Source organism: Microcebus murinus, chromosome 5 (genome assembly GCF_040939455.1).
Source record: "Microcebus murinus isolate Inina chromosome 5, M.murinus_Inina_mat1.0, whole genome shotgun sequence".
NCBI classification, from domain to species: domain Eukaryota; kingdom Metazoa; phylum Chordata; class Mammalia; order Primates; family Cheirogaleidae; genus Microcebus; species Microcebus murinus.
In genome coordinates this window covers 106227063-106251147 of record NC_134108.1, presented here as the reverse complement: position 1 = coordinate 106251147, position 24085 = coordinate 106227063, and the positions used below count along the sequence as shown (strand labels likewise).

Here is a 24085-nt window from a genome sequence, read left to right as displayed (position 1 = left end):
AGCTGCTTCTCAGTTTAAAAGAAATGCATTTATTGCTTTTGGCATATATAAGAATTTGTATTAAATATGCAATCATCTTGACTTTCTTTTTTAAAATCAAAATCATTAGTACTTTACCAACTAAAGCATTTGCTTTATATCAGAATTATTAAAAAGCATATCTTTTAAACAAGTTAAGTGACCTTAATGTTTATTATGAGGAAAGTCATAATCAAATTGGAACTTATGGTGTGAGAATGAACTTGTGAAAAAAAGAAAAAAAATCCACCTTAAATTGTATTCTCTGATGGGAAGAATTGTGTCAAGTCCAAGGCCAATAAAAATACAAAATTGTATTTCAGTTTTGTTTTTATTTAAATTGGGGAACTTTGGTGGTAGATACAACTCCCATGGTATCCCATGTGTGCCTCTTAGCTGTTTAAAAAAATATGGTTGCCTTATTTAGTGCTAGGCATTTAATCAATGAGAGTTAATCTAATTAAGCTGTGAAGTTATTAACTACCGCATATATAATTTTGGGAGAAGTTCTTTTAGCCACTGACTACAGAGGAGGAATATGGATTATTCTTAGAGAAATTAATGTATAGCCTTTCGGAAAACAAGTGGCCTTAGCAAACACATTTATAAAGTCATGTTATCTCAGGTGCAGTTGGGCTTTTCATTGTGTTGAGATTTCTACTTGTATGTTCTCATATATCTGTCATTTTTGACTATACTAAGAAGATGTTTATAGACTCTTCTTCCTGTGCATTTTCCTAATTTCCTACATAGAAAATATAAGGTGGAAACATAAGTTAAGATTTTTTTTTAAAAAATTATGTTACATGTTCCTGGTAAGTATGTAAGTCCACAGCTATACATTTTTTATGTGTATTTTAGCTACTCTGTATTAAGAGCATGGTTAAAATTTTTGCGGATTGTGATTAGGAAAAAAGTTTTAATAGATGGATAAAAAATAGTTTTTCATTGTGCATTGTTTAAATTTCTTTAAAGCCAGACTTGCAAGTTTGAATGTCACATAGCTCAGTCTCTGGTACTGTAATAGATCAGCTCGACTAAGCTCTGAACTTGTTTAATGAAGTCAGATAATATTGTATTCTAAAGAGAATTAACATCTGAAATGTAGTTGCATAATTATGGCATTATCAGTAGGAATGCATAATGGTTCAATCATTTATGCTTCATTCTTTTAAAGCTTACTTTTTTAATGTCATTTGGATTGCATATGCATTGAATTTTCTCGTACGATTTCTTTTTTCATTTTTCCACAGTGCTCTGGGATCCTTGGAAGTTTATGATTAGACAGGAGACCAAAATGCTATTCTCTGGATTAGATTAGTTTCTATTTTTGTTTGATTTCAACCGTTCTATTATTTGCAGAAAGGTTACCCTTAAAATAGGGAGGATATAAGAAGACTTGTATAGACTGCTTTCTCTTGGATGTTGCCAAGTCTCTGATTATTTTTGGCTGCTGGTGGCTTAATACTCAACTAGAAGTGATCTAAACAAATGCTTTTCTGTGATGTGGTGACAGAGCCCTTTTTAAAAATTCAATTTATTGCAAACTTATATTGTATATGTAATGAAAATGTGGCAATATAAAATTACTCTGAAGTTTCTAAATGCTTGATTTCCATTTCTGTACCTATCTCATTGTGGATTGCTAATAGACACTTTTTGCATGCTGGTAGCAGTCCATGGACCACGCTTAGAGTAGCACAAGCTTAAACTACACATTTATTATTTCACTTAACAAGAAGACTGGAGTTCGTGGTTCTAGGGTGGATTCAGCAGCTCTGCATTATGGTTATAAAATGACTACAACAGCTCCTAGAATGTTCCCCTCAAGTGAGGACATCTGAAGCAGGAAGGAAGGAGGAGGAGGAAGAAAAAGGGACCTTTGCTTTTGTTCTATTTTCTGTTTTTTTAATTCTAAAATCTTTCTTGATGCTCTGTTTTCTATATTATTAGGGAATAAAACTTTTCCCAGTAACTCTTCTACCATTTCCCACTTCTAGAACACTTCTGTTTATACCTCATTTGCCAGAACTGAGGGTCACAGAACCACATCTATATTGGTCGTGTGCAAGAAGGAACGATGAATTGCTGTATTGGCTTAGACCTTAGATTGGCTTAGATCTCTCCCCTGATACTGTGCCTAGGGCCACCAGAAGAAAATAGAGATTGTTGTTAATGAGGGAGAAAGAGGAATGGCTGGGTATGTTACCAACAAGATCTGCCACATTGAGAAGAGAAGTTAGTCTGAGCATCTCAGACATTGAATTTAATAACTTATTTCATTGCATTATAGTTAAGGAAGATGATTGGAAAATAGCAAATGCATTAGCCTTTGAGACCCAGTGTCCTTGTGAGTCTAGAATTTGCCATTGGGCATTGCTGCTATATAGTATTAATACTTGCTTACTGGCTAGCATGTATTTGATTTGAATGATGATTTAATAACTAGCCAAGCTTTAATTAGTTTGAAAAACATAGAAAATTATTATTGTTAGTGATATAACCTTTATTGTATAATGTATATTTTTACTGTGTTCAAATGTATGTTTCATTTTTGGAAGCTACACAGTATATGCTTTAAGAAGTGATTTATTTTTTCTGATTACTTTTGCAAGTGTATTAGAAAAAGGAAATGATTTAGCATGTTAAGACATGTTCCATCCATCATATTCAGGGTACTTCTCATGATACTTCATTTGAGCAACAGGCCTTTTTTTTTTTTTTTGTAATGCTACTGCTTGTATTTAGCACTCGATTCTTACTTTTAGATGGGAAGAAAACAGGAGTTTTTAAAAAGGACGTGTGGCTGCTCATAATAGCAAGAGTCACTTTGGTTCCGTCTATATTTATATCCTAGCTGACAACACATACAAGCATTACTTTGCCAGATTCATTCAGAAATTAACAATTTTGGCTGGGCATGGTGATTCATGTCTGAAATCTCAGCACTTTGAGAGGCTGAAGCAGGAGGGTCGCTTGAGGCCAGAAGTTTAAGACCAGGCTGGGCAACACAGAGAGACCCCCCATCCCTTAAAAAAAATTGGCTAGATGTGGTGATGCGTGCATATATATTATTATAATTATATAATAATATTTTTATTATATTTATTATGCCTTGGTGTTGTTTTTATTTTTGTGCCTATGTTTATTGATCTTTTTGGATCAGTGGGCTTATGGTTTTAATCAGATTTTGAAACATTTCTGCCATTATTTCTTCAAATATTTTTTCTGCCTCCCTCTACCTCTTCACAGACCCCAGTTACACATATGTTAAGCCTTTTAAAGTTTCCTCACTCATACTTTTTTCCTTCATTTTTTTAGCCCTCTATATTTTATTTTGAATATTTTTTGCTAAGTCTTCAGATTCATTTATCTTTTATATATTTAATTTGGTGTCAATTCCATGTAGTATATTTTTCATCTCAGACAATGTAGTTTACATCTTTAAGAGTTCTATTAGGTTTATTTAAAATATCTTACAAATCTTTACTTTTTTCTTTTCTTACCTTTTTCTCTTTCCTTTTTTTTTCCTTTTTGAGACAGATTCTTACTCTTTGACTTGGGCTAGAAAGCAGTGGTGCCATCATAGCTCACTGCAGCCTCAAACTCCTGGACTTAAACAATCCTCCTCCTTCAGCCTCTCAAGAAGCTGGGACTATAGCCCCAGACTACCTCGCCTGGCTAATTTTTTTATATTTTGAACATATGGCATACAGTTATGATTATTGTTTTAATGTCTTTGGTTACTCATTTTATCATCTGTATCAATTCTAGATCAGTTTTGATTGGGTGGTGTTTTCCTGCTTCTTTGTGTGTTAGTTGTAAATTTTGATTATATACCAGGCATTGTGTATTTTACCTTGTTTGGTGATAGATATTTTTGTGTTCTTGTAATTATTCCTGAGCTTTGTTTTCACATACAGTTCAGTTTCTTGGAAGCTCAATCATTTCATGTCTTTCTAGGTTTTGTTAGGTTGTACCAGATTAGCATTTAACTTAGGGTTCATTTACTCCACTAGTGAGGAAAAACTCTTTTGAGCACTCTCCCCAATGTCATATGAATTGTGAGGTTTTCCATTCTTACTAATGGGAAACAGACACTATTCCATGCCCTGTGTGAGCTATGGCTGTTATTTTCCCTAGTCTTTCCAGTGGTTCTTTGTCCTCCCTTACATTGAGTAGATATATAGATATCATGATAATGGTTATACTTGTTTTCTTTCTGATTTGAAACAGAAAGCTCTCAGCTTTTCACCATTAAGTTTGATGTTCTTTGTTGGCTTTATTTAAAAAAGTTTTTATAGTATCCGTTTTCTGAATAAAGAATTTCCCTTCTGTTCCCTATGATTTTTTTTTAAATCGTGGTTGCTTATCATTTTTTATCCAATTCTTGTTCTCCATCTGTTGGATGCTCATATCTTTTTCTCCTTTATTTTGTTAATTACCTTAATTACATTAATTGAGTTTTAAACTGACTTTGGAGTCTCAGAATAAACTCATCTTAATTGTACTATAAATGCTCTTTTATTGCTCATTTTGGTTTGCTAAATTTTATTTATGTTCTTTGCATCTGTGTTCATGAATGAGGCTGGTCTGTAATTTAAAAACTAAGTTTTTTTTTTTAAACCTGTAATGCCCTTGTTGGGTTTTGGCATCAAAGTGATACTAGCCTCATCATATGAGTTGATTAGCGTTCCTTCTCTTTCCATTTTCCGCTTTATTAAGATTGACTTATTTCTTAATTCTTTATAGAAATTGCCAGAAAAACCATCTGACCCTAAAGTTTTCTTCATTTCTAATGAAGGTTTAAATTTTGGGTTTATTTTCTTCTTCATTATAGGATTGGTTAGATTTTCTGTTTATTCTTAGTTTTGATAAGTTTTTTTTCCTAGAAGTTTATCTACATGTTAAATTTATTGGCATGATATTGTTCATAGGATCCTCTTTTTAAATTTAGATATGACATACATATAGTAAAATGAATGACATTAAAAAATTTACAACTTAATTTTCATAACTGTATATTTTTATCTATATATATTTGTGTAATCACCAGCTAGAGCAAGATTAAAAAAATTTCTGTCACTTCCATAGGCTCCTTCTTGGTCTCCTCTCATCAGAACTCTGTAGGTAATTATTATTTTGCTCTCTGTCACCACAGATTTAATTTTACCTGTTTTGAACATCATATAACTAGAATCATAGGTACTTCTTTGTGTCTGGTTTATTTTGCTCAGCATTATGTCTGTAAGGTTCATGTTTGTTGTTGCTTGTAGTAGTAGTTCTCATCCCATTGTGTGAATATAAAACAGTTTATATATTGATATTCTGTTATTTGGGTTATTTTTAGTCTTTGTTAGGAATAGTGCTGCTGTGAATGTTGCTTTAGATATCTCTTAGAAGAATTACAGTCTCATTTCTCATGGGTATATCCATAGAAAAGGAGTTGATGAGTCAGTCGTAGGTTATGAATGCTTAGCTTTTGGTATAGTACCTATACCAGCTTACTCTTCCAGAATCAGTATATTAGTATTTCAGCATTCCACGCCTTTGCCAACATTTGGATATTTTCAGTCTTTTAAAATTTAGCCATTGGTGGAGGTATATTGGCATGACATTTTGATTTTCATTTGCATTGTCTGATATCTAACGATGTTGAGATGTTTTCCATTTGCTTTCTTAACAACATAGATGTCCTTATTTTTGAAGTGCCTGTTCAAGTCTTTTGTACAGCTTAAATTGGATGTCAGTCTTCTTATGATTTATGAGTTCTTTATATATTTTACACACACACACACACACACACACACACACACACACTCACTCTTGTCATATATATGTATTACAGCTATCTTCTCCTAATCTGTAGTTGACTTTTTTATTCCCTTAGTGTTATCTTTTGATGAACTGAAGTTTTCTCTATTTTAATTAAGTACAATTTATTAGTTTTCTATGTGATTAGTGCTCTTTGTGTTCACGAAACCTTTGCCTATTCTAAAGTTATAAAACCATTGTATATTTTCATTCTTGTAGCTTTATTGTTTTATATTGCACATCTTGGTCTACCATATACATTTACATGTGATGTGAAGTAATTCTGAAAGTACATTTTTTTCATGTGAATATCTGGTTGACCCAGCACACTATTTATTGAAAAGACCATTTCCTCCAGCGATTTGCTATAGTGGTGTTTGCCTTAAGTCATGTGTGGGTCTGTTTATGGGTGCTGTAGTGGTGTTTGCCTTAAGTCATGTGTGGGTCTGTTTATGGGCTCTATGTTCTGTTCCATTGATCTGTTTGCCCATTTTTGCACCAGTGATATACCGTCTTTATTGCTGTAACTTTTCAGGTAAGTCTTGGTATTTGGTGGTGTAGGTCCTCCAGCTTAATTATTGTTCTTCATTGTCTTACCTAATCTTCATCCTTTGCATTTCCATATAAATTTTAGAGTCAGCCTGTCAATTTAAGTTAAAAAGAAACTGCTGGCCGGGCGCGGTGGCTCACGCCTGTAATCCTAGCTCTTGGGAGGCCGAGGCGGGCGGATTGCTCAAGGTCAGGAGTTCGAAACCAGCCTGAGCAAGAGCGAGACCCCGTCTCTACTATAAATAGAAAGAAATTAATTGGCCAACTGATATATATAAAAAAAAAAAAAATTAGCCGGGCATGGTGGCGCATGCCTGTAGTCCCAGCTACTCGGGAGGCTGAGGCAGAAGGATCGCTCGAGCCCAGGAGTGTGAGGTTGCTGTGAGCTAGGCTGACGCCACGGCACTCACTCTAGCCTGGACAACAAAGCGAGACTCTGTCTCAAAAAAAAAAAAAAAAAAAAAAAAAGAAACTGCTTTGGGGTTTTGATCAAAATTCTATTGTATCTATTCTATTGTATGCATATTAATTTGGGGAGAACTGGCACTTTATAATATTGAGCCTTCCAACTGTGAACATAGTATATATACTTTCATTTATGTAATCTTTAATTTACCTCAGAAATGTTTTGTAGTTTTCAGTGTAGCAGCCCTGTACATCTTTTAGATTTATTTCTTGGTATTTGATGTCTTTTTAGGTGTCATGGTAAATACTATGATTTAAATTTCATTTTTTACTTGTTTGTTGCTTTGAATGTAGAAATAAAATTAATTTTTGAGCTGGGTGTGGTTGTTATGTCTGTAATGCTAGCAACTTTGGAGGCTAAGGTGGGAGGATCACTTGAGGCCAAGAGTTCAAAACCAGCCTGGGCAACACAGTGAGACCCCATCTCTAAAAGAAAAGAAAATTAGTGGGGCATGGTAGCATGTGCCTATAGTCCCAGCTACTTGGGGCTGCAGTGAGCTATGATGGCTCCACTATAATCCAGCCTGGGTGACAGAGCAAGAACCTATCACTAAAAAACAAAAAACAAAAAAAACCTCAATAATTTTTGTATGTTGATCTTATGGTTATTGAGCTTGCTAAATTCTAATAATTTATAGATTCCTTTGCATGGTATCCAATCATGTCATGTATGAATAACGACAGGTTTACTTCTTCATTTCTAAGCTTTATGATTCTTATTTGATTTTTCTTGCTTAATTTCATCTGGTAGGATCTCTGATATAATGTTGAGTAAATGTGATAATAGTGTACATTCTTCTATTTTTCCTGGCATCGAAGGAAAAGTGTACAGTATTTTGTCACTAAATGTAATGTTAGCTTGCTGTTGTTAGTCTTTTAAATTTAGCTATTCTGATGAGGGTTAGAGTAGTAGCTCATTGTATTACTATTTATATTTGTGTTATGATTTTCTGAGGTGGCATGAATACTTTAATGATCCAAACTATTGTTCATCTGTCCAGTTTAGATATATATTTGGATTTAAATTGAATATGTAAATTAATATTTGAAATAAGTATGCTGTAAATGAGATTGATCTAATTTTAACCCTTATGTCTTAGACACTGGAGATGCCTATTGCTTACATATTTCAAATAAAATTTCTTTACTATTATGTAATTTCCCTTTCTGTTTTGAAAACATAATACATGCACATGTTAAAAATTTAAACAATTCAAAATGGTTCACACTGAAAAGTAAAATTTTCTACAGTTTGCAGTTCATTTATCCTGAGGCAGCTTCTATTACTAGGGTGTTTTTGATTGGGGGGGTATCCTTCCATATTATACATTAACAGTTATACATTTAAATGATACATGTTTGCGTATGCACTATACATACTGTTCATAGAGCTTCTTGTGATGTGTTTTATAGATTGTTCCATATGAGCATATATAGAATTATATCATTCTTTTGGCTGGCTTTATATTATACTCAGTAGGTTCATCATACTTTAATTAGTCTCTTTTTATGGACATTCAAGTTGTTGCCAATCTTAACTATTATTTATTTGGTTACGTAACTATTTTAAACAGTGCTGCAGAAATCCTTGTAATATATGTCTTTCTGCATATGTGTGGGAATTTCTTCCCATACTTAATGTTTTCATTTATAACTTCTTTATACTTTGCTCTGAAAAAATTATATAACAAGCTACCTTTTCAGGACTCCTGAGATTACAAATTACCATTCAAAATTTTACCCCCTTGGGCTGGGCACAGTGGTTTACGGCTATGATCCCAGCACTTTGGGAGGCTGTGGCAGGAGAATTGCTTGAGGCCAGGAGTTTACGGCTGCAGTAAGCTATGATCATGCCACTGCATTCCAGTGTAGGCAACAGAACAAGACCTTATCTCTCAAAAAATTTTTTGAAAATGTTTGTTTTTACTTTCTTGGCATAGACTTGCAGTAGGCATCTCATTTTCAAGAAAATCCCAGGGGAAAGTAATTTTACAAGTGGTGTTTTAGCAGACTTCTTTTTGTGTAGAAATTCAGTGTAAACTTTACAGTCTCAAACAATGGGTAATATTGAACGGTTGTAATTTTCGTTACTTTTAAACTGACTTAGTTCCCTAGGTAGAGTTTGCTAGTTCTGTAGGGTTCCCCCTCCACTGCTTTTTTGGAAAAGCATTAGTTGTGGTTTTTAATTTTTAGTTATTATTATTATATTTTGAGCTCATTCTGTTATCCAGGCTGGAGTCCAGTGGCATCATCATAGCTCCCAGCAACCTCAAACTCCTGGACTCAAGCAATCCTCATGCCAGTCTATGGAGTAGCTGGGACTATAGGCATGTACCACCACGCCTGGCTAAGTTTTCTATTTTTTGTAGAGGTGGTCTCGTTTTTGCTTAGGCTGGTCTGGAACTCCTTGCATCAAGTGTTCCTTCCCCTCTCCCTCGGCCTTCCAAAGTGCTAGGATTACAGGCATGAGACACTAAGTCCAGCCTAGCATTAGTATTTTGTAAAGAATAGATAACTTACTTGTTACCAGTATTTGTAATATGGGTTATTATTAACTCATTCAACAAATACTTGTCAAAGGTCCATTGTGTTCCAGGCAGTGTTCCATGCTCTGGAAATACAGCAGTGAACAGAATTCTTCATGGAGTTTTTATTCTTATTGCAGAGGGGGGTAGGACAAGAATGAAATGATTGATCTATATGTAAATAGTGAAATAATGTGTAATAAGTGTAAATAATGAAAATATATTGGAAGTCTGTTGGTGATCAATGCTAGTGAGAAAAATAAAGCACACAGGCAGGCTTGGGAGTGCTGAGATTTAGAGGATTGGGGATATGGTTTAAAACAGGATGGTGCCACAGGGAAGGATCAAAAAGAAACTAGTGGGCCGGGCGCTGTGGCTCACGCCTGTAATCCTAGCTCTTGGGAGGCCGAGGCGGGCGGATTGCTCAAGGTCAGGAGTTCAAAACCAGCCTGAGCAAGAGCGAGACCCCGTCTCTACTATAAGTAGAAAGAAATTAATTGGCCAACTGATATATATATATATATATAAAACAAATTAGCCGGGCATGGTGGCGCATGCCTGTAGTCCCAGCTACTCGGGAGGCTGAGGCAGAAGGATCGCTCGAGCCCAGGAGTGTGAGGTTGCTGTGAGCTAGGCTGACGCCACGGCACTCACTCTAGCCTGGGCAACAAAGTGAGACTCTGTCTCAAAAAAAAAAAAAAAAAAAAAAAAAGAAACTAGTAGTTGCTTCTAATAGGGGGGAACTGGTACCTGGCAGACAGGGGTGAGAATGAAGTATACTTTCCATACTTTTGTGCCTGTTGAATGTTTAACATATGATATATTTATTAGGATAAATTTTATTGAAAGAAAGGTTAATGTGGTATTAGAGATGAGGGAGTAGATAACCAGCTGCCTCACTTTCTAGCAGTTCATTCTGGTTGTAGCACTGTGGCCAGGGCCTTCTTACTCTAAAATGGCAAGTGGTTCTATAATTGTATTTTCCTATTAATAGCATACGAAGGAAAAGGTCATCCTGAGAAAACAGGGGAATTTGAATGGCAATAGGATAGGAGATGAAAAGTTATAAAATCTGGTGAAAACCCTTTGCTGTTATTTTAAATCATTAACAAGGCCATATTTTTTTTTTTTTTTTTGGTAACTTAGAACAAATATTTTATTACAAGGGCAAGTATAATTCAGTAACAAAAAAATGTATAATTATATTATGCATTAAGAAGTATAGAATTAAAATTGATTATTCTCATTTTGATTTTGTTATTCAGAAATAATTAGAGTCAAACATTTCATTTCCTATAGATTTATATTTTGCCCTATACAGAACTCAAATAATAAAATCGATTCTGCACAATTGATTATAGCATAGACAAAGATTCCTAATACCTCCCATTATTTTTGAAAAACTTAAAACAATACCTAATACAATACCTAGTTGCTTCCAGTAGTCTCTAAGATTTTAGTTCTGTTCCTTGAATTACATTCCGAATCTCCTCAGCATCATTTTGTATAATTTTGTTTGATGGATCAATCTTAAGTGCAGCTTCATAATCCTGTAGGCCTTCTACATACAATTCTAGTTGACAGAATGCTGTTCCACGTCGTACATGTGCCTTCATTCTTGCATTAGCATTGTCTGCAACAGGTGGTGTCAATAATTCCAGTGCTTTAGAAGAATCTTCGATAGCCTTGTGTAAGTTTTTTAGTTTTAGGTGGCAAGTGGCCCGATTCAAATACAATAGTGGAATCTTATTATTTAGTCTATGGCTAAGTTGTATGCATTAATAGCTGCCAAATAGTTTTCTGTTGTAAACAACTTGTTTCCTTTGTCCTTTAACCACTCTGGGTTCTTTTCTTCTTCTTTTAAATCAGAAAGTTGAGGAATATCAGTATTCATTGCTCTTTGTGCCTCAGCTTGTTTGTGTAGCCACTCTTCCTCTTCTGCTACTTGTGATTCACGGAGAGCAGTTGGGAATACTCGAGGGGTAAAGTTGATTTTAATACTGCCAACAGAGTGAGGAGCAGGAATACTATCTTCCTTTAATTTCTCAGAAAATATATTTTCTAAATTTCTCCCTTTTGTGGCAAGATATCTAGATGAATTTCTAGGAAGACTTTTATGTTTTAAATTTTTTCTTTCTTCTTCAATTTGCTTTTCTTTTTGACGTAATTTCTCCTCTCTCCGAATTCTTTTTTGTTCTTCAACTTTTCTTTGACATTCTTTCCAAGCTTCCAATTCTTTAGTGGCTTTTATCCGTTCGTTTTCTTTCATATCTTCTATTTTTTTCCTCTCTTCTTCTTCAATCTTCATCATGGCATCTAACGCATATTTTTGATCTTCCCGCTTTGCTGCAGCTTTTGCTTCTATGGCTTCTTTTGCTCTCTCTTGTGCTTGTAAAATAGATTTCTCTCTTATTTTTTGCAACATCTCTTTGTCAACTAAAATGTAAGGAATACTGCTCAATTAGGATTATGATAAATTTGGTTTTTTACTTATGAGAAAACTACTTAACATACCGATCAAGAAAGAGATTCTTTTGACCACAAGAAGTGAAAACATTTTTCAATATTAAACTGGCCAAGAAGCTAACATTAAAAGGTAAGCAATTAACTATAATAATAATGAATTACTACAGAATAGGTAGAGGGAGAGGAGGAAGACAAAGGGATGGGGAGGGACATAAGGGGGAGGAAATGAGAGGGAAGAGGGGAATGAGAAGGAGAGGGTGCACAAGGCCATATTTTAACATCAAAATGAAATCATCTATAACTACCTTCCAATGTGTTTCAGTCAAACCATTTAGAGAAGCTTCAACCTTTTGAATATAAGCAGTGAAGCTGAGTGAAGGTTTAATGCTCACTGTCATGCTAAGGTTGCTACATCTCTTTATTACCTGCATCTGAACCACCAGTTCAGAGACGTGAGGTTTCTATTACAAAAGCCAAAAGGATTCATAAGTCCTTCGGTTAAGTGTACCTTCTAGCTGGGACCTTTAAGAAAATTGCAAAAAATAAAAGTACTTTAATTCCTTACCTGGATCTCTCATTCTGTACATCAAACCAATTAGCTTTTAACAGTTGTAGCTTTTAGGGTTAATCTTAAATATTCTGCTAGTGTGTTGAGTATCCTCTGGTAAATCTGCTTTTGAATTCAGCTTTATTCAGCTTTTATGTTTGTAAATTTGGAAGTTACAGCTAATGCCTGCCAAAGGTAAAGGTAGGGTTAATTTAGAATCTGAATATAAAATATTTGTTATAAAAAGAATATAACATTAATAAAAATCATAAAACAAAATTTTGTTCATATATATTTTTTTAAGAGATAGAGTCTTATTCTGTCACCCAGGCTGGAGTGCAATGGTATCCTTGTAGCTCACAGAAACCTCAAACTCCTGGGCTCAAGCAATCATCCTGCCTCAGCCTCCCTAATAGCCAGGACTACAGGCACACACCACCATGCCTGGCTAAGTTTTCTATTTTTTGCAGGGAGGGCGTCTTGCTCTTGCTCAGGCTGTCTCGAATTCCTGGCCTCAAGCAGTCGTCTTCCCTTGGACTCCCAGAGTGCTAGGATTACAGGTGTAAGCCACCACACCCGGCCCCTGTCCATATCTTTTAATATTTGTTAGACTCTTCTAGTCCTTGTGTGGTGCATTCATGTCCATATTTCAAAGAGCTATAATCATGAATTAGATTCCTTTTTAAAAAAATAATTTTAATTGAATATAGACTTTCCCTTTTTAGGTAGAGTTCCAATAGCAAGTTTCTCTTTCTTCTTCTTTCTTCTACCTTCTTCTTCTTCTTCTTCTTTTTTTTAAAGAGACTTGGTCTTGCTATAATGCCCAGGCTGGCCTTGAGCTTCTGGACTCAAGAGACCCTCCCTCCTACCTCAGCCACCTCACAAATAGCTGGGAGTACAGGTTCCAACCTCTGTGCTTGGCTTAGATAGTGTTTACTTAACGTTTTACAAACATCATTCTGTGTTATTTAGTTTGGGAGTAGTTTCATAGATGGTTTTAAATAGTAATATTTTAAGCCAATATAAAGTTGGAAAATTAGCAAAGCATATCAAGCTGTATTTATGCATTAATTCGAGATGGATCTCAGAAATATTCATTTAAACAAGATTACTTTGCTTACCAGAGTCCACACTTTTAGAGGGTCTTAATTTGTACATAATGAGAATTTTTAAGTTAAGAAAATTGTTCTTATGTTATATCTCATTTATTTATTGGGTAGAGTTGTAGTAGAATTATAATTAGCTATATAATTGAAAAACTCTGTTTGAAGTATAAATATTTAAGCTTTCAAGTTAGGTTCAATAATAAGAAAACAAAATACTGGAATAGTTGATTTCTAATTTGTATGATGCATGGAATATTCTGGCAAGCTTTCAGCTTAGAATGGTTTCCAGAGATGGAATAAAATTGTTAGTTTATTACTAATATACCAATCTTTTAGATTACCACATTTGTTTTCTGTGAACTTTGTCATTCAGGAGTAGATCATTTATTTTTTGAACTTCTAAATTATTTTCAAAGCTTTTCTTACCCACTGTATAACCTTTATTGCTACTTAGCTTTTTTTTTTTTTGAGACAGAGTCTCGATTTGTTGCGCAGGCTAGCGTGAGTGCCATGGTGTCAGCCTAGCTCACAGCAACCTCAAACTCCTGGGCTCAGGCAATCCTGCTGCCTCAGCCTCCCGAGTAGCTGGGACTACAGGCATGTGCCACCATGCCCGGCTAATTTTTTCTATATATATTAGTTGGCCAATTAATTTCTTTGTATTTATAGTAGAGACGGGGTCTCCCTCTTGCTCAGGCTGGTTTCAAACTCCTGACCTTGAGCAATCCTCCTGCCTCGGCTTCCCAGAGTGCTAGGATTACAAGCGTGAGCCACCACGCCTGGCTCGCTACTTAGCTTTTAGTTATAGTATTTACTCCCTTTAGCTAGTGGAGTAAGATGGAGTTGAGAATAGATGACATTCATATTAGGTCATTAGTCTGTGGTTCTTGGGTGGGAAGGAAGTTTAACCATTGATGAGAAGTTTTAAGTCATCCATTGATTTTAATATCAGTGGCAGAGCATGCTAATATCGTGAATGATTTAATCACAACTAAGGAAGAACTGATGAAAAGTTTTTAAACTTGCAGTTCATGAAAAATATGCTTGCTTTTTAAAAATTATTTTCCATAAATAAGTTGGAATCTATGCTTTGTACCTTGCAAGTTGCTAGCTGCTATTACCAAACAATAGTCCCTTTGTGAGGTGTGAAGTTTTTGTTCTGTGGATATTCCCAAAGGGCTATATGAGGAAATTCTGAAATAAAGGACCAGATTAACTTTAAAAAAACAAACTACTTGGCCTACTTGGAAAGGAATAAACAACTACAGGCTACAGTTTTTGCTTTTCTGCAATGCCAAATTTTAGCTCAGAGCAAATTCTTCAGCAGAGCAATAAACCTTTGAAAATTGCTTTATAATGGAAATGCTGACAGACCATTAACTATAGTGGTGCAAATGTGCTGCTCTGACATACGTAAGTTTGTTCCAAGTTCCTAAATAGAATAAGCCATGTTGGGCAGTGTACATCCTATGGAAGCCTATATGGGAGTATATAGTTTGTCATGTTATGCCACCTAAATATTAATGGGGAAGCTCAAACATATCACCTTTGACATGCAGGAAAAGTATCATTTTAGAAGGAAATAGTGGTTTAGGCTCTGCTGATACTGATAGCTCATTTTATATTTGCCACACTGGAAAAGGCCTAGGGTAAATTTAACATGATGCATTTAATCACCGTTCCAATTACAATGCCACTGAAGCAGATCAATGTTTTCTTACTACCAATTCATTGGAACTTCTAGGTCATAAAGTATCATTATTAGGCATATTGGAAAGTCTCAGCCCAATGGAAATGTGGATTCTGGGATTTTCCAATTGCTTTGAAATAGTAACAGAGGCTGCTTGTTTGTACATTTTCTCCATATAAAATGAAAACTGGAATTTAAAGGGATTCAGACTCCTATAATGCCCCAACGAAGGATGAAGCAGAATTTTCACATCTAAAAGTAAAGTAAGGAAAATGATGTAAAGGGGTGAGTACTTCCATAGCAACCTGTTTAGTGACTGATATCCCAGCTAATAAGTATTGTGAGAATAAGTCTTGTTCTTGGCTTATTCACAGCACCCAGAACAGTGCCTGTCACATAACATGGGTGTCAGTGAATAGTTATTAGATTAACTTGTACTTGTTTATTTGAAAACTATTTGGAGCTGGATTGTCAGTCACCATGCTAAATGTTGTATAAGGTTACTAGTGTGTGTATATATCCCATATGATATATCTGTGTCGTACACGAGCAGCTAGAATTAATCAATAAAAGATTTCTTAAATGTGATATAAGTACAGTATTATATGTTGAGTATCATGAATTAATGCAAATATTCAAGTATATTTTGGGTAGAATCATGTCCTTTGAAATGTAAGTGTACAGTAAAAGGCTCTGAGTCCTAACTAGATTATAAGTAAATCGCGTAATCTTTTTTTTTTTTTTGAGACGGAGTCTCACTTTGTTCCCCAGGCTAGAGTGAGTGCCATGGTATCAGCCTAGCTTCCTGCCTCAGCCTCCCAAGTAGCTAGGGCTACAGGCATGTGCCACCATACCTGGCTAATTTTTTCTATATATATTAGTTGGCCAGTTAGTTTCTTTCTATTTATAGTGGTCTCGCTCTTGCTTAGGCTGGTTTCAAACTTCTGACCTTGAGCACTCCGCGCACCTCAGCCTCCCAGAGTGCTAGGATTACCGGTGACCAAGTCCCATAATCTTGTACTCCAAGATCAATGCTAGTTGCACTTCTGTTTGTTTGACTTTTTAACTTCCCTGTGATAGTTCCCAAACTTGGCTGTCTACCTGGGCTTTTAAGAAAATATAAGGATTATTGGACATTAGCCCAGACATTTTGATTTATTAGGTCCTGGAGTGGGGCCTAGGAATCTGTATTTTTTTAAATTTCCTTTCCTTAGGGGCTTATTTATAGCCAGTTTCTCCGCTCCATACCTTTCATGATTTACTTTGAAATAAGTGGTGACAATTAATTGGATTCTCTCGAAGTGGTAACCAGCACAATATTAATAATTAATGTCTTATCCTGGTTAAAGGAAAGAAATGCTGGCACGTGTCAAACTAAAGGTTTGTTAGGACTAATGTTGACTTTCTGTCCATATATTTTACTAGAAAGCTATTATGAGGACAGTTTGGGGAAGGATATGATTTTCTTTTTTTCATGTGGCATATTCATAGAGTTGTACTACTGGAAGTGTCTTACTTTATTCCCTTCCTTTTATATTTGAGTTAATCTTAAAAATGTTAGGGTTTGAATCCCAGCTATACTTTTTATTAGTTAAGTTGCCTCATTTCTGTCAGCTTTAGTTTCTTATAATTTTTTCTACTGTTTCCCCGAAGATAAGACCTACCCATAAAATAAGCCCTAGCAGGATTTTTAAGCATTTTTACAATATAGCACTACCCTTAGTAAATAAGACCTAGTGATGGGCGTGGCTACACAGCATATCTGCGCAACCCATGCAATTCGTCGTGGAGCGGTAAAGAAGATGAGCAGTTCTTCTCATCTGCCCCATGAGAGCTCTATTGCTCGACATGAGAGATTGGGGCCAGTGGTTCTAAAGGAAATAGTGTCGCAAGAAATTCAGGATGGAATTCAGGGTTTGGAGAGTTATGATGATGTTCTAGAAGAAGACGACTTAACTATATTTAAATAAATGTAGATTGTTGTACCGTACTTAAAAAAAATAACACATCCCCTGAAAATAAGCCCTAAGGTGTCTTTTTTAGGAAAAATAAATATATGACCCTGTCTTATTTTCAGGAAAACACGGTATGTATTTTTAGTTGGCCAATTAATTTATTTCTATTGTTTTGGTAGAGATGGGGTCTTGCTCTTGCTGAGGCTGGTTTTGAACTCCTGACCTTGAACAATCCTCCCGCCTATGCCTCCCAGAGTGCTAGGATTACAGGCGTGAGCAACCGGGCCCGGCTGACTCATTGTGATTTTAATTTGTCATTTCTGTGATGATTAGTGATGTTGGACATTTTTTCATATACCTGTTGGGTATTTGCATGTCTTCTTTTGAGAGATACTTATTCAGGTTTCTTGTCCATTTAAAATATTGAGTTGTTTTCTTGCTATTGAGTTGTTTTGAGTTACTTATATATTTTGGATATGAACCCCTTATCAGATGTATGGTTCGCAGCTGCAGGCCTGTAGTACCAGCTACTGGGAGGGAGAGAAGGAGGAGGCAGGAGGCTGAGGCAAGAGGATCACTTGAGCCTAGGAGTTTGACATTGCAGTTAGCTATGTTGATGTCACTGGCCTGGGCAACAGAGTGAGATCCTGTCTCAAAAGAAAAAAAAAAAGTATGGTTTGCAATATCTCTTCCCAGTCTGTAGGTTATTTCTTCACTGTGTTGATTGTTTGCTTTGTATACTCTTTCTAGATTTTTATGATTTGTTCCCCAGTCCTTAAGTTGTCTTGGCCATGCTTAATATGCCAGCATCTTTTTTTCCCCTCCTAATAGCAACAATGTCTTTTAATCTATTGAAAATAGTCAACATAGATTTTGGAGAAATAATGCTTTCTTTTTGCACTTACTGGTTTAGATCATAATTAACTAAATTATGTAATTGCAGTAACAAGTAAAACAGGCATAATTTTATAATAACACCCAGAAACCTATGAACAAAACAATGGGTCTTGATAGACATTCAGCTTCAAAGAGCACTTGACACGCTGTAGTTATGTCGTGTGTTTTATGGGGGGGGTCTCAATAGTATAGGTTAATACAGCCAGTTGAGTAGAGTCTTGCCAAGAAAATTTCTGCTGTATTCTTTGAAGAAGAGGAGATTCACCATCTTAGGGCACTAAGGGCAACTATCTGCTGTAGGTTGTTTATTATGGGTCTTTTTTTCTGCCAACTTACAGCTCTTCATCTTGTTTTTTTGGTGATGGTTTAGACAGATGTTTGTGAGAGGTAGCAAGTTTTATGGCTAAGATGGTAGACTGACCTAGGACTATCAAAGTCTTCTGAGAACAATTAGCCAATCCTCAGCATTGGAGAGGGGTACTGTGCAATCTAAGTTGAAATCTGTTTGCCGGATCTTGAGCACAGTGCTTTTTATTATAATATTTCTGTCACAGTTTTAGATGGGGGCAGAGTATGCTCATGAAGTTTGTGAATGGCATCAAATTGGGCAGGATAGGTGGTGGCTCACTAGAAAACTTGATTAAAGTTCAGACTATCTGATGGTTTAGAAAAGGTGAACATACATAGTATGACATTTAGCTGGATCAGGACAAGATAATTTTCTTAAGGAAAGTAAATAGCTGTGGAAATTCAGTGTGGAACTAGGGTTTTTGTATTACACAAGTGATACTACAAAAAAATCCCAAAGTGCTAAGAAAACTAGTTAAATAAGGGTCAGTGGTGCCTTTGCATCTTCCTTTCACAAAAGATTTCTCTGTAGCATGTGATAGTGTTTTTACCCACAGTAGAACTTCTTTCAAAATTGGAGTCAGTCCTCTCAAACCTTGCTCCTACTTTATCAGCTAAGTTTATGGAATATTCTAAATCCTTTGTAGTCATTTCAACAGTGTTCATAATATTTTTACTGGGAGTAGATTCACCTTAAGAAACCACTTTCTTTGCTTATCCATAAGAAGCAACTCCTCCTCCATGCAAGTTTTATCATGACACTGCAGCAATTCAGTCATATCTTTAGGCTCCCCTTCTAATTCTAATTCTCTTGCTGTTTTTACCACAGCTGTAGTGACTTCCTCCACTGAAGTCATGAAGCCCTTAAAGTCATCCATGAGGATTGGAATCAACTTCCAAATTTCTGTTAATATTTTGACCTCCTCCCATGAATCACAGATGTTCGTAATGGCATCTGGAATGGTAAATTCTTTACAGAAGACTTTGCCCAGATTCATCACAAGAATCACTGTCTGTGGCAGCTATAGGCTTATGAAATCTGTTCTTAAATAATGAGACTTGAAAGTTGAAATTACCTCTTGATTCATGGGCTGCAGAATGATTGTTGTGTGAGCAGGCACAAAACCAACATTCATCTCCTTGTACATGACCATCAGAGCTCTTCAGTGACCAGGTGCATTGTCAGTGGGCAATAATATTTTTAAAGGAATCTTTTTTTCCTTCAGCAGTTGGTCTCAACAGTGAGCTTAAAATATCCAGTAAACCAAGCTGAAAACAGATGTGCTGTCATCCAGGCTTTGTTGTACATTATAGAGCTCAGGCAGAGTAGATTTAGCATAATTCTTAAAGGGCTGTAGGATTTTCAAAATGGTAACTTAAAGTTACCAGCTGCATTAACCCCTAACAAGAGAGTCAGTCTGTCCTTTGAATCTTTCAAGCTAGGCATTGAAAGTGCCCTGGATTGATAGGGAATTCTTTTTTCTTTCTGTTTTCTCACCCAAATAGAGACTTCTGAAAAAATTTATAAGATGGTCGGGAATAGATTAAACCAAATATTTAATTATCAGGTTGTATATGATTTCTTTAGGTAGCAGGACAGCAGTGAACTTAATCTTTTTTCCTATTTTCTCTACTACAACAGTGAATTCTGACCATTATTTTTACACTATATAGGGTTTGAATTTCCTAAAGTGTAATATATATTTGCATATGAAGAGAGCTAGATATAAAGTACCCCTTCTTTTTCTCAATAAGAAAAAGAAAAATGTTTCGGTTAACTTGAATAGAGAAACATTTAGTTGATATAGATGAAATAGTTAAGTGTCTAATTAAAATATTTATTAATTGCACATATATACTTTTAAAATCTTAAAAAACTTTGAGATAATTATAGATTCACATGCAGTTGTAAAAAAAAAAGGGAAATCTCGGCAGGGCGCAGTGGCTCATGCCTATAATCCTAGCACTTGGGGAGGCCAAGGTGGGAGGATCGCTTAAGACAGGAGTTTGAGACCAGTCTGAGCAAGAGTAGACCCCTTTCTACTAAAAATAGAAAGACATTAATTGGCCAACTAAAAATATATAGAAAAAATTAGCTGGACATGGTGGCGCATGCCTGTAGTTCCAGCTGCTCTGGAGGTTGAGGCAGAAGGATTGCTTGATCCAGGAGTTTGAGGTTGCTGTGAGCTAGGCTGACACCACGGCACTCACTCTAGCCTGGGCAACAGAGTGACTCTGTCTGAAAAAAAAAAAAAAGAAAGAAATCTCATATATTCATTCACCCATTTTATCCTAAATAAATTTTAAAATATTACTTTTTTCACACTTATTTTATGAACAAATTTATTCAAGTTCTCCATTTCTTCACAGACATATCATTAATATTTACCAGAAACTACTTTTAAAGTTGTTGGGTGGTTTTTTGGGAGGATATCATGTTCGCTTTCTTTTTCAACTTCCGAGTTATTTGAGATAGAACACTTTAAAAACCTGTAAATGCTGCTATCACTGGAATATTTACCCCACACTACAGAATCTGTTTATGTGGCATTAGGAGGGTTGCCATCATTTTGATGTTCTTTTCTTATCTCTCTCACTTTTCAAGCCTTTTACTGCATTGCATTCTAGATTGATCTTCAAAGGCATTCTTCAATAGTAGCTACTTCTTTTAATTGTGAGAGCACTCTCCAGAAATAAGTATTAAACCTGCATTTAAAATTAAATCTGTATTTTAAGTCCCCCCCCCCAAAAAAAAAAACTTGCTAGGTATAATAACCTTGACAAAGCATCCAGCACTAGTGTTGCTTGAAATCTTTCCATACCTCAGTGTCTCTGTCCCTAGTGATGAGAACTTTACTGTCTCAGCCATTTCACAGACTCTGACTGGATAAATACCTCTGAGACTGTGATTTCACTGATGAGGTCTTCCTCTTTTGAAATCCCAGACACCATTTACCTGGACATGACTGCAGGCTTGGGTTTCTCACTTCCAGAAATTTTTGAAGCCTTTTCTTCCCTCTGCTCCTTCTTTCCCTCCCTCTCACTGCAACCACTGTAGATACAAGGTGTGTTACAGTTGATAGTATCATTAACTTTCTCTTATGTGGAAAAATTATTTGGCGTTTTCATTCAGTTCATTGTATTTTTCTACTTTTTACAAGAGCTTTCACATATTTAATTTTTATTCTCCTTTTGAGTATTTTGATGGCCATGCATCATCTTGTTTATAATCATTAGATGGTGTTGGACTAAGGTTTTTGTTTGTGTGTTTTGTTGTTGTGGTTTGAGACAAGGTTTCACTCTATTGCCTGGGGTAGAGTGCAGTGATGGTATCATCGTAGCTTGCTGCAACCTCAAATACCTGAGTCAAGTGATCTTCCTGTCTCAACCTCCTGAATAGCTGGGACTACAGCCACGTCCCATCACACCCAGCTAATTTTTCTATTTTTTGTAGAGACAGGGTCTTGCCATGTTGTTCCGGCTGGTCTTGAATTTCTGGCCTCACGTTATCCCCCTGCCTCGGCTTCCCAAAGTGCTAGGATTACAAGTGTGAGCTACCGTGCCATGCCTGGAGCAAGTTTTTAGTAATGCATACAGGGCCACGATGATAATGTGACTTATTTTACATCTATTCTACAGTGTATCTTTTAGTGTGAGAACTTAAACACACAAAATCAGGGGCTTATGCTCTGGTGCCCTTGAATTTGGTTATAAGATGTTAAAACTCTGGTAATTACAGTAAACCCAATATTGATAATTATAACAACCCACCTAGAATCTAAATTGTTACATTGTAATTAATTTTTAAAGTGAGCAGGAGCCATATTGCCACATTCTATGAACTAATTCTCCTTATTAACAACTCCTGTCTTTTCCTTTATAATATTTCCTTTAAAAGAAAACTTTGCAGATGTCATTTGAATGATTTAGAATGATGTGCAACAGTTCTGACAGGCTGGTTGCACCATTGAAAGCCTCCTTTGTCATTGCCAGCTAGGAAGTCATGTATTTGAACTGGCCTTTTTCTTGTTTGCCTGGGGTGAGCATAGAGTGATGATTTAGTAGAGCTGTTTGCTGCTTCCTAGCTGTTTTAGGAAGTTAGACTTTGTGGCTGTAAGTGTAGGTGGTGGCAGGCAGATGTTACTAGTCTTTAATCATCTGATCTTACCTCTGAGGCAAGTGGAATTATTTTTAAGATGGAGTAGATATTGTGGTTTGTTTTTCCTTCCCTCTTTTACCCCCTCTTTCTCACCCCTTTCTCCTTCCTTCTGTTCTTTTACCCTTCCCTCCCCTTCCCTCCTTCTGGATTGTTAAAGTAGGTTGAATTAGGAAATGTGAGTAATTTTTACAGACTGGTATTTACAGATGTGACAGTCTTTCCAGATTGGTTCCCTTCATTTAAGAAGGAAATTTTTTTGTAGTCTAGTTTTTTTTTTGTTTTGTTTTGTTTGTTTTATGATCCATGTCTAATCTAGAGAAGTTCAGGGATAGTAAGACTAGAAGGGTTTGGCATATTTATGTGCTGGTGCTGATTTTCTTTTTACTCTTTTTTATTTTCTTGTGCTCCAGGTTCTTCCTCACTGTTCATGGGGGTTGGGGTGGGATGGAGGGAACAAGTGGTTATTGAGGAATGTTGATATCGTGACAAGGTTGTTTTTACTTTCATATTTATATTAAAATAGTTTTTTGGGGGCTTGCCATGTCTGTGTTTCCCTAGGTGGGGAGAGATAGTAGCTTGTGTGTGCTGGGAAAATATTATAAATAGGATGTTTCTAAAATTCCCAGAAATTAGTAATGTTACTTAATTCCCCAAGATGAATTAGCCTGAAGTTTAATTTATTCTTCTTCAAAAAATTAATTTCCTTCAAAATTGAAAAATGTTTTTAAGAAGAAAATGTGTTTACTGAGATAACCATTTCTCCCATCAAGCAAAGATATAAGAGTGAAAATACTCAATGTTGGTAAGGGTATATTGAAAAAAGTATATAGAACTTATCTGGAAAGTAATTTCTTAATACTTACCAAAATCATACTTTTTCATCTAATAAAGTCTCCTTTCCAGAATCAGTTTTAAAGAAAGTCATTAAGACAGAGATTTGTGATCAAAGATTTAAGTCCCAAAATGCTCATTATTGCAATATTTATAATAGGAAAAACCTGGGACAAAAGATTATACATCCAAAAGTAAGAGTGTGACTAAATAAATTATAGTATTAGTATGTAATGGATTATTACAGAAAAACAAAAATGTTTTTGAAGAACATTTAATGATAGGAAGAATATTAAATGTTGATATAAAATGAAAAAATGAAATCTATATGCTTTCATTTTACATTTCTTTATGAAGTTTTTGATATATACAAAAGAAAACACAGTCACGTGTCGCTCAATGATGGGACATGTTGTGAGAAATAGGAGGGATTTTGACATTGTGCAAACAGTGTTGAACATCAGAAAGTGTACTTCCACAAACCTAGATGGTATAGCCCACTGCACATTTAGGCTATAAATGTACCTATTGCTCCTAGGCTACAAACTTGTACAGCTTGTCAGTGTACTAGATACTGTAGGCAGTTGTAAGATAAAGGTAAGTATTTGTATATCTAAACATAGAAAAGGCACAGTAAAAATACTGTATAAAAGATAAAAAATGGTACACTTGTGTAGTGGACTGACCATGAATAGAGCCTGCAGGACTGAGTGAG

At 35.6% G+C, this 24085-nt stretch overlaps 1 protein-coding gene and 1 pseudogene across 1 annotated transcript in view; one reads left to right on the top strand and one right to left on the bottom strand.

Annotated features, from left to right (window-relative positions):
* ZFAND3 (zinc finger AN1-type containing 3) overlaps nt 1-24085 on the top strand; it is a 321862-nt gene that overhangs the window by 63228 nt on the left and 234549 nt on the right. The gene's annotated exons all lie outside the window — the stretch shown is intronic.
* LOC105861372 (dynein axonemal assembly factor 4-like) lies at nt 10761-12415 on the bottom strand (annotated as a pseudogene).